This window comes from Capsicum annuum, chromosome 4 (assembly GCF_002878395.1).
Source record: "Capsicum annuum cultivar UCD-10X-F1 chromosome 4, UCD10Xv1.1, whole genome shotgun sequence".
NCBI classification, from domain to species: Eukaryota; Viridiplantae; Streptophyta; class Magnoliopsida; order Solanales; family Solanaceae; genus Capsicum; species Capsicum annuum.
In genome coordinates this window covers 65,560,055-65,569,409 of record NC_061114.1, presented here as the reverse complement: position 1 = coordinate 65,569,409, position 9,355 = coordinate 65,560,055, and positions in this window count along the sequence as shown.

Here is a 9,355-nt window from a genome sequence, read left to right as displayed (position 1 = left end):
ACCAAGGACGTACTCCAGGTACGTTTGGTTCTCCTACACCTAAAACCCCATCCAATCTACCAATTTACCTCCGTGACTACCGTATTGCTCTCCCCGAGCATACACACTCTCTTTATCAACCACCATGCACTACAAACAAAGTACCCCATGTAGAGTATGCATATATATGGTCCACCCCATAAGGAGGACACTATAAATTCTTTATCCACCAACCAACAACCTATTCATTTTTAGGGAAACCATCCCCTTCCTTATGCATCAAAATCATAGAACACTCCACGGCAAGACACTAGAATAGATGGAACCTTTATCTAAAGGATCTCTTAATTTCCCTCCAAGCCCCTTTAACTCCACTGAAGCCATTCTATAAAGAAAGAGTAGAAATTATACGTCATCCAAAAGGACCTCAAGAAGCCATTCAGCACCAAAATTGAATACAAGTAAAAGGCTTTCTAAGTTAGAACCTTTAAATTATACCAAATAATAAAGACACCTCTTTGGAGACCAGTCTCCAAGTTATAAGATATGTTATAAGCTTTCCCATTATTAAAAAGGGAGTAAAACCATCCTCCCATTCTATAATCGACTCAGCATAGATCCTAATGACAAACTTATAGGTTCAACAACCTTAAGACATATAGCACGAGTATAAATAATCCACTCTAAAATAATATCAAAGTCAACTATGCCCAACTCTATTAGGTTTACAAAAGTTCCTCTACTACTAACAGGTACAACATATCTCCTATAGACTTTTTTTCTAACCACAGAGTCTTCTACTGGTGTAGAAATAGAAAAGAGTCCATAATAACTTTAGGACCAAAAACAAAATTCATAATCATAGATGGGGTCACATAAGATAGAGAATACCCCATACCAAGTAAACAACACCCAGAACGGGGAAAGGAGTTTTCAATGTATTGGTATCAGCACCGGGAGATGCCTCGGACTCCTTAAGGATAGTAAGAGCATTCAGATGATCCCGACTAGTGTCAAATCTAGAAACAACACCTCTTGGTGCAAGAGCTTGTGAAATGGCAGTTGGTAACCAATTTTCCTAAGTGATAATCCTTATGGGACACTTTCTCTATATATGACCTAATTGACAATAACTAGAACACCAATTCCTCTCTTCCTTGCAACAACCATGGTGTGTCCGACCATAAAACCAACAAAAAGGATAAAATGGTACAGATTGGTCCCCAATAGCCTGATTCTAGGCACCTTATGCCCTTGAAGCATTACTAATTTGAGAATGCCTGTCTCCAAGCGGTTGCGGCTAGGGAGCACTAGTCATGGAATAGGAGTTAGGATTCACCCAACTCTTTCTTTTAGACCAGTTTCCACTATACCGGTGGCCTCTTATTTGTCCAAAAAATTAAGAAGTCTTACCCTAACTTTTTACCGACCTTGCCTCATTCTTTCTCATACTAATAGGACCAAATTGGCATGATAGAGTTTCCACTATTTAGGTTAATAGATGAATAGAATGTCAAAACTTGACATTAGTAACCTATCTTTGAGGTAAATAAGCACGAGTGCTATTTTTTCGAGTAGGGTTAGCAGATATTGGTTGGACTCCATGATGAAAATCAAGAACTGTAACCTTTGACCAATTTTGTGCCCTAGAGATTTGACGAGCTTCATCCATATTGGCCTTAGTCGGGACAGAAAGATTTACCTGAATGTCAAACCTCCTCGGAGGCATGTTCTAAAGAATAAGCAAAAATAAATTAGAAGGTTCCAAAACCTTAGACTCTATAGATCGGGATAGAAACATAAGAAAGAAAAACATTCCTAAGTATCTCGTAGACTCTCTCTTTATGTGTGGCGCACTTTACACCCATAAAAGATACTCTACTTGACACAACTTTGTGGATACCTAACTAACCATGAACCTAGGCTCTGATACAAACTTGACATGACCCAAAACCAAGCCTTATCTTATGGGCACCACAATCATACAAGGACCAAAGATTACCCCATATACCTAACCTAACCATCATATCATACCACAAGTGCCGGATGAACTCCGACATATAATAAGAAAGACAAAACAAGACTAATAATTATAGCTTAAGAAGCATATAATAAATCCATTAATATCATCATACTAATCAACATACCTAATTCCACAGTCATCTACAAAGCCTATACCAATCTGATGTTTATGATTTATCGGCACATGCCCCTGACAATAACTAAATACCAAGTCTAAAAAATTTTATGACATAATATAGAGAGATTATTAAATGTATTCCTTCCAAGATATGGAAGCTCACTACTTTAATGTCAAAACTCGAACCGTTCGAACACCCGATCACTGTGCAGAAAGAGAAGAAGAAGCTCTGGCCCCTGTGTTGCATGGGGACATAGCGTTCGAAGATGGTTGGCAATTGGAGCACTAGAATGTAACTTAAGGATAAGCATAAAATAGTGCCATCAATAAAAAAACAAGTCAATATATCATAATCAAACACATTTATATACACTGGCATACATGTAGATATATATATGAATACATAATATGTCGAAAAAGAAATAAGACTTAGGAAGTATTCATGAAGGACTCAATCATGAGATATGAAATAGAGGACTCTGGCTTACCATCCTTACAGATTTGAACGTTTCTTACTAGGCAAGGGACACTAACCTCATACATTTTTACTAGGCAAGGGACTAATTAGGAAAGGGAATCTAACCTCATGCATTTTTATTAGGCAAAGGACTCTAACTTCATGCATTTTCATTAGGCAAGGGACTTTAACCTCATGCATTTTCATTAGGTAAGGGACTCTAACCTCAAGCTATCTTATTACCATTACTAGTCGACACTTGAACTCTAACCCTTTTTGTTCATGCATTTCCATCCATGCAATTTATTTCAACCTTAAGGACTCTAACCAATTTATCCAAGTCAACATCATACATGACCACAAGGTCTTCATTGAACCATTTATATTAATAACACACTTTAATAGTCCAATGCCTTGATTCAACTCATCATTAAATTCAATTTGTGGTCATCAAGCCCCTTACTAAACCATTCATTCTTCATTAGCATTCTTTTACCTCACTTTTAGTTCAAAACACAATTCAAGTTCAGTTTCATGTTTAGGGACTTTGACCTTTTTAGCAATCAAACCATCAAGGTCATTAATTAACTAATTACATGGATAACAAGGTCCTTACAATACTATTTACCAAGAACTCATACTTATTTAGTCATTCTCCTAGTTCAAGACATCATCAACATGTGTCAAGACATTTGTCTTAGATATTTTCACAAACACCTTGTTAGTATGCCTTTACCTAGACCAAAATCAAAGTAGCAATTATCAAACTTAGGGTTAGTCATGACCCAATTGTTAAATCATAATCAACAAGTACCCACTTGAATAAATCATCACCAAAATCATGTATATATTCAAGTACAAGAAAGTGCAAACATTACTCACAACTAGGCATCAAAACCCTTAACTTGTGATTTCAAAACCAAGGTTTACAAGTCATAATTCATGTTTAAAACATATGATAGTTGATTTAATAACAAGAAAAAGAGTCACATGCCTTATACAAGATGATTCATCAAATAACTTCTTCCTTTGCCTCTAGATGAATGCCCTTAGCACCCTAGCCTCTAAATCTTCAGAGTGTATTTGAGAGAGTGTTTTGGAATGGTTCGATATTCCCTAATAGATGTTTAGATGGCCACAAGACATTATATAGTGAGGGGACTTGTAATACATCGTACTAATCTTAGCTTGATTCATCTTTTATTTGCATGCATAAGGGGCTTAAGACTTGAAATTTTCACTAAGTGTTGGGGACGTTGCCATTTTTATGACCCTCTAACTTTAAGGATTTTTATTTTGGTCTTCTCAACCCTAAGATGTTTGTTTTTGAGTTGATTCATGTCCAGGGATGTAAAAGGTATGTCTTTGGGGCATTTTGGCATTAGTCCCGATGTCATACATACTGCATCATGGTGAGATAAATCAACGTCCATAATAAGACTGCATTGCGATGAGCTTGTTGAATCCAGTTTTGAATTTAAATTACTGGGGGGAAATTTGGTCTTTTCTCCCTCAACCCAATCGTTCATAACACGACTTAGGGCATTAATTAGGGCATTATTTTCCCTTCTTCCCCGAATTCCTCTCAAGAAAACTCTCTATTTTCCAAAGAACAAAATTGAGTTCCTTTCCCCAAGAAATCAAGAATTCAAGTTCCCCAACTTCAAGAACCTCTAAGAAAGCATCAAGATTAGTGTTTATCTTTTAAGTTAAGAAGGTTAAGGTATGCGGGGTATTCATCGAATGGTATTTTTCACCCATTGAGCCTAAAACCCTTCTCTTTTAATTAAATTATGGAGTTTTTCTTTACTACGGTATTTTATATGTTCAAGATATGTTTAATTCATGTTTTTCCTTAGTAATTTAAATTCAGTTCATCCCATGGATGATCCCATGAAAGATTTAATTTCCTCATACTTTAAATTTTAGTTCCCATGTCTTGTTTAAATGAGTTTCATGAAAAATTCCCTAATTTATGAATTTAGCCATATGAATCACGTTGATTTCCTATGTTTAACACATTCCCATGTTCAAGTTTATGATCCTCATAGGTTTAATGAAATATCTATGCTTTTGGGTTTTGAACCATAATACCATGTTACTATTTTAAGAGATTATTATCATAAATTATGGTCATTTAGTCCAGGCAGGCTATGACCACCCAATACCTATGTGTTTTACATGACTTTAGATCTTTTAAGTAATGATTCAGTTAAGCCATAAATATTTCTATTTATTTAGTTGATATGATCATGATGAGCACTATCAAGAAAAATGTTTAGTTAACCTTAGTTCAATTCTGTACCAACATCAGTGTAGTTAGGAGGATTTAGCACTGAGCGAACATAGGGATGGGGGCTCACCTGCCAGTAGAAGGTGTGACCCTCAGTAGAAATCCCTAACTTATGGAAGTACGTAGCTAGCATATATTTGAGATATCTACCTGCCAGTAGAGGGTTGACACCAGTGTTCATGGAAGCGTGATATAGAAAAAAGCGACAAATTTCCGCATCATGCATTACACGATGCGTGAAGTGATGCGGCCGCATCATTGAAGTGAATCACAATTTGAAGAAAAAAAAGACCAAAGAACATCCAAACAGTAATTAATAATTAAAAAAAACCACAACAACTACATAAACGACAATAAAGACATTATATATAAGCAAATGTTTAAATGAAACACCAAAATCGCAGGTTTGATCACCAAAATCAAAAGAAAACAAAGAAGTAAGGAGCAAAAGTGAAAAAAATAGAGAAAGAAAATAGAGAAAAATAGGAACTAATCGCAGCAGTAAACAGCAGAAGTGAAAAAAGGGGCAAAATAACAGTGAAGTTGCAGTAGTGAAAAACATCAAAACAGAGAAGAAAGAAGGAAGAAAAATTACCAAAAAATCTTAGTGAAGAAGAAAAGAGGTTGTGACTCTCTTTAGAGATAAACCTTAAAAGTTTGCAAAAGTTAAGGCGACAGTGATCCTACTCTTTTTTAACTTTAAAATTGATCTGACTCTTTTATTTTTAATTTAAAAATAGCCCTACAAATAAAATCAACATGCTACGAGCGCATCAGCTAGCATCTCGCATCATAATACATCTTGCATCATAGGATTATGCACCCGTATTTATAAATATCCTCACATTAGTTACTCACAGCAGGAAAGCCTCACATCGCATCGCATCGCATCGCATCGCATCACCGCATAATGCGATGATGCGCTCGTATTTCAGAACACTGGTTAACATATATCTCATGAGAGCACCTGCCAGTAGAGGGTGACTCCTTAGTATTTTGGGGCACCAGCTTAGTGGATCCACATATCCAGTATTAGTACCCGTGGTATATTACTGACACCCTTCTAATTAGGGATATAGGTTGGACATCGATTAGGTCAGATTGGGGCATGTTGGTTACATGATACCTCCCATAGTTTCAATATAGTTATTTAGACTACGTATAATTTAGTATTACATGATCAGTATTTAGATATTAGTTAATTAGTATACAAACATTAGTTAATCAGTATACAGATACCAGTTACTTAATAATCAGTATGTCTTATCTCAGGTTTGCTCGACCAAAGCATACAGATTTTTAGTTATATAATTATTTACATATTATCTCAGAAACATATTTATGCTTGGTCTTGCATTCTTAGTTTTTAAATATTTATGCATTTATTCTCCAGTATTTACGCCAGTCCTCTTCTCACGTACCAGTACATTCAAAGTACTGATCGCATACTTTTCTTTGCTCTATATTATCTTATAACATAGGTTTGAAAGCTCAATTTCTCTACCACTCTTAGATAGATCAGTATACTCGACAACAGTAGTGGTGAGTCCTATCCATCGAGGACATGATTTGTTTATTTTAGTACTTCCTTATGTTCAGTTAGTTGGAGTTAGTTGTGGGTGTATCCCATTAACTTCTCAGTCAATTTAGAGGCTTTAAAACAATTAGACAGTCAGGCAAGCAGTTAGACAGTTACCAGTTCTTTCAGTGTTTTTTTGTCGTTGAGATAGATGGTTGGTTTTCAGTATTTATTAGATATTTTAGACTTGTGAGGTAATCATATCTCAGTATTTATATTGGTATTGCATATGTGTTTTATTATTAATTTATTTAGTGCTTACAATATGTACCAGCTCATGGGTTTGCTTGTGGTCACTTGTGACTGTAAGCACCATTATCGTGACTAGGGGTTTCTTTGAGTCGTGATAGGACTTTAGGATTTTATGGTGGGAAATGACCATAGGTACCTTAACTTAATAGATAGAAATGAGCTCTATGAGGGTCCCGCTCACCTGGCTCAACTGTACCCTAGGGTACGAGTGGTACCATAACTCGTACCCTAGGGTTTACCAAAGACCCATACACTGCCAAAGGTATGACTTACTCACCCTAGACTCATACCTATGGGTAAGATTGGTACCCTAAACCATACCCTAAATTGTACCCTAACCGTTACCAAAAACAATCCACTTTAGATCAAGTGTCAAACATCATACGACTTAACTCAGTATGACTCATACCTTAACATACTACCATGGGGGGACAAGTCATATCTTGTACTGTGTATAACCCTCATTATGCTTCCTAGTGTACAAGAGGGGTTCACTAAGTCATATCCAGTGGGTACGACTAGTACCTAGTCCAGAATTCTTAAACATGGGAAATTTTCTAATGGTTCAAAGCCTAGGTATTTCACCACGTCCTTCATTCGCAAACGATGAATTTGCCAATCCAACATCCTCATTGGGACCTCCTTATAGGACAAGGAATCTGAAATTCCATTTTTCTCTAAAGGAATAACAAACATAAGATCACCCATGTATTTCTACAACAAAGACACATGGATTATTGAATGAATGGAACTCGTGCTAGAGGGCAATTCCAACTCATATACAATATTACCAACCCTTATCAAAACTACATATAGTCTTACATACTGATGATTGATCTTTCCTTCTTCCCAAACTGCATTACTCCCTTTATGGGAGATACCATCAAGGACACCCAATGTCCAACATCTAACTCCAAATCCTTTGCCTCATGTCTACATAGGACTTTTGTCAATTAAGAGATGTGTTAAGACTATCCCAAATTACCTTCACCTTATTCAAAGCTTGGTGAACCAAATCTAGGCCAAACATTTCTGCTTTGCTAACGCCGAACCACCTAATAGGAGATCTACATCACCTACTATACAATACCTCAAATAGAGCCATAGTAATGCTAGAATGGTAACTATTGTTATAAGCAAACTCAAACAAGCACAAATGGTCGAACCAACTACCACCAAAGTAAATTATGCAAACTCGCAACATATCTTCCCAAGTATAAATAGTTCTTTTGTCTTGCCCATCCTACTATGGGTGAAAGTCCATCCTAAGAAAAATTTTAGTCCCCAAACTACTCATAAAAGAGCACCAGATATGTGACAAGAATTGAGTACCATAATCTTAAATAATCAAAATAGGCACACCATGCAACTTTACAACTTTTTTAAGGAACAACATTGCATAGTCCTCACTGGCAAGAAGTGCTCTAATTTAGTCATCCTATCTACAATGACCCAAATAGAGTCACGTTGATTCCACGACCAGGGTAGGCTGGTAATGAAATCTTTATTAATTAACTCCCATTTCCACATTGATAATTCAATCTCTTGAAGTAGCCCATCGGGCCTCATGTGCTTAACCTTTACTAGCAGACACACAATACTTTAGCCACAAAGTCAGCTATATCCCACTTCATATTATTCCACACAAATTGAAACACCTAGAATTTAAAATTTTGAAAAATAAATTTTTGGTATCTGTGAGTTGGGTACGACTAGAGACTTGAGTCATACCTTTGGTCACAACTCATCCCCACTTTGCCCTCCTTATTTGTACCCTGATTAGTCCATAAGGGTAACACACTATTTTTAATATGACATGACCATTCCTCACTTGTAATTAATATATATGCATCATATACTACTCAATTATATGAAGCATGGACCTAGCTTGAGTGGACTGTATTCTTTATGGGTGGTCTATATGAGTTAGGGGTTGAGTCATACCGTTTGGTTATGACTCAAGGGTGCTCACTCATACCCACAATAGTATAGTTTACCTAGGATGAGCCTAGGGTATGAGTCAAGGTATCACTCATACCCTAGGGTATAATTGCTTATTGAGTCATATAGGGGAGTCGTACCCCTGTACGAGGTAACTCTTCAGCTTTTAAATATGGACCTTACCATAATTTCCCATGCCTAAAACCCTAACCCCTTCCATTATATGTGGAATTATATTCTTATAAGTCTTTATTTACAAAAAGTCATTATTAACAAGACTCAAATACTCCAAACATTTTAAAAGATTCTTGAAGCAAGATTGGAGGCTAGGGTTTGGAGGTTGCTTATCTAGTGGCAAGAAGGAGTCAAGATTATTGATAAGTCATCTTGTTTAAGCCATTTATCCCTTCCCTTTTCTAAATAACTCTAAACCCATGTATTTCAAACTTGTATTAGTAAGTGTACATGGTGGTTTTGAATCAAATAAAAAGGGTTTTATCACCTAATAATGAATAATGGTGATTCTTGCTTATACTTATGATTATACATGCTATTGATAGTAAGTTGCATATGTGAGTGCTTGTTGTGTATGGTTTTATATGAGGGTCTTGATTAACTCCAACCTTAATGATCTTTACCATGAAAATAACCTTGATAAACGTATGTATATAAGGTGTTTGTGAAAATATCTAAGTAAATTATCTAGTCATTTGT